Source organism: Solanum pennellii, chromosome 11 (assembly GCF_001406875.1).
Source record: "Solanum pennellii chromosome 11, SPENNV200".
Taxonomy (NCBI): domain Eukaryota; kingdom Viridiplantae; phylum Streptophyta; class Magnoliopsida; order Solanales; family Solanaceae; genus Solanum; species Solanum pennellii.
In genome coordinates this window covers 8,829,845-8,832,991 of record NC_028647.1, presented here as the reverse complement: position 1 = coordinate 8,832,991, position 3,147 = coordinate 8,829,845, and the positions used below count along the sequence as shown (strand labels likewise).

Genomic DNA, 3,147 nt, shown 5'->3' with positions numbered 1-3,147 from the left:
TATATATATATATATATATATATATATATACACTTTTATGAGTATACTTTTCATATAATTTTATAAACAATTTTCATACAATATGTATATAGTACATTTACAATTTTTATACAACAACAATATATATTCTTCATATATAAACATTCTTGATAAATATAAATGTATACAACAATGATACAAATTTTATACACATTCTACACAATAATTGTAAAGTTTCTATACATATCATATACAAATACATATTATATACACATCCTATACAATCTATACAAGAATAACATAGTTTCTTATTACGCAAAGAAATTAGTTTTTCCACTTTGACCTTAGTAATATCACTCATTGTGATACCAATGTCATCCTCAAGAAGACCTCTCCATTTTTTGCTATGTGAAGTGGACAACTTTGCTACACCAACACAAAACTTGTTTATGTAGCTGATGACTTCTTTGATCAAATTCTTGATTTCGATACTATTCTCTTGAATTTTGGGTGTGTTTGAATTCAATATTTCGTTAGGTCTACACATACTATACAAATAACTATTCTATACACATCATATACAAATACATAATCTATACACATCCTATATTCCTATACAAGTACATATTCTACATAACAATTATACAATTTCTATACACTACCTATAAAATACATACATATTGTATACAATGATTATATGACTTCTATACATATTCTATTCAAAGAAATATTCTATACGCATCCAATACAAATATATGTATTCTATAGACATTTAAAACTAATACATATTCTATACAACAATTATACAATTTCTATACACTACCTATGACAACAACACACATATTCTATACAATAATTGCAATATTTGTTTGTTTGTGTCTTTTTCCGATAAAGAGCCCCCTCTATTTATAATTGTTTTTGTTTTCCTAGATTCATTAGAATTTGGAATATATACAAGTTCTTTTTATCTCTATTTTATTTGGTTTGATTTAGAAAAAGAGCTATTTACGGAAATAAAATAATTTCTCAAGGATTTTGCAGGGTTTTTTTTCGAATTGAGTCGAATTAGGAAATAAGTTCTTGTTCTATCCTTTTTTCGTGGCAAATTTGTACTTTTAATCACTCAAATTTTGACAAATTCTGATTTTAATTTTTCTTTTATTTGCGGGTCTAACTATATATTTTTTTTCATAATTATAATTAATTAATATATATTCATTATACGCGAAATTTTCTCTTAAAAGAAGGTGTTTATGTGTCATGCCTAAAGCAATTATAAGACAAAATGTTAACAACATCTATCATAAAGTATATAACTACATATATACTTGGCTTAAGTCATCCGCAACCTCTTAAAGTTGTTCGCATAATTTATTTAAATACCTTAACTAAGTTTTGTACCTATTGAACACTTTTATTATTCAAAATGAGTATCTATTGAACATTTTTCGCTAACATGGCAAAGAGAGTGCAAACACATACATAGGAGCGCGTGAAGAGGCAATTTTTAGCTTCGTTTTTTTTTTGCTTAAGTCATCTCCGGCCATTTAAAGTTGTTCGCATTATTCACTTAGACACTTAAATTTATCCTTGTGTCAATTGAACACCTTATTTGTTCAAAAATCATTCCTATTGGACATAAAATGCTGACATGGCAAAAAACGTATCGTTCACTTTCTGTGAGCGCGTTAAATCATCAAAAAAATAATTATTTTTATTTTTTTTCTCTTAACTTATGCACCTGAATTAATAAAAAGGTGAAAAAAATGATTAATTAAAAAGAAAAAAGGAGCAGTCCTCTTCTTCCCATCCCTGCAACCCCACCCCACCCCCTCCACCTCTCTTTCTCTTACCCTCTGCCATTCTTCTTCTATTTCCCTTTTTATTTTGCGTTAAAGCTCAATTTATTACATGAAAATATATGAATTAATTTTTTTTGGGTCAAAGTTTGTTATTATTTTTTTTTAATTCTAATAAATAGTTACTAATTGATAGAAGATGAAGGGAGTAAAAGATTCTCATGCTATCAAAATGAAGGAGAATGAGTCTTTAGCTTGAGTAGATAGCAATGGTTTATTTTGTACTGTCGACACCAACGAAAGAGAAGAAAGAGGTAGAGCGATTTGCTGGCGTCGCCGGTGCCGACACCGACTCCACCGGCGAAATCAGAAATGGGTCTATCGAAGAAGAAGGGAAAGGGAGGGAGGTTTGGGTTTGGGGGGGGGGGGCTGTTAATTTAAAAAAAAAAAAAAATTTAAAATACTTTTTTGATTATATAAATAAGATTTTAAAAAAAATTAAATACAATACCACATGTCAATATTTTATTGGTAAATCAATTTTGTTTTAGCGTTCGCATTTTTATTTTTGTCTTTACTCTTCCCCCATCCTCTCGTCGCCTGTTCGCTCAACTCTGATACCTGAATCTCTTGGAGTCCCACGTTCTATCGAACTTAACTAAGAGCGCTTTCTTATCAGAATAGATAAGACTGTAAACAAAAGGTTTTTTTCATAACCCCAATACATTTTGTATGCATATACTAGAATAGCATGATAAAAATCAAAGATTATGTTCAATTTGAAGCGATCTCAAGTGATCCCTCGTTACTGCTCCTTTGAGCAGTAATAGGTAGGGATGACAGGATTCGAACCCGTGACATTTTGTATCCAAAACAAACGCGCTACCAAGCTGCGCCACATCCCTTCAATTGTTCCACAGTGTAATTGTAGAGAATTCCTGTCTTGTTTTCCACATGATTATTTCCTCCATTGATATACACAAATTTCTGCTCATTTCGTCTTTTTGGTCTCATTTAATAAATAATAGTAAAGGAAAACGACTTCTCTTATAGATTATATAGAAAATACTTATATACAATTATTTCAACTGTTTGTCAGTTTATGTCAAATAGGTAAAAATTTCTTAAGGTTAGAGTGTTTAATAGATACAAATTAAACTTAAGGTGTCTAAATAAAATATACAGACAACTTTAGGGGGCCACATATGACTTAAGCCTTTTTTTTAAACATCTCTTTCTTCTTTCTTTTTTTTAGCCATAACTTTTTTTCCAACACCACCCATTTGCGGTGACGTTGCTACCATCCTCCCTTCTCTTCTAAAAGCTAGTGATTTGATATTTTCCATACAAAAAGAAAATCAAATCTAAG

General features: G+C 29.7%; 1 non-coding gene across 1 annotated transcript; it reads right to left on the bottom strand.

Annotated features, from left to right (window-relative positions):
- Positions 1–2,609: 2,609 nt before the first annotated feature.
- Positions 2,610–2,683, bottom strand: TRNAP-UGG. The gene has a single exon. It is a non-coding gene; the product is annotated as a tRNA-Pro (tRNA).
- Between the last annotated feature and the right edge of the window lie 464 nt (positions 2,684–3,147).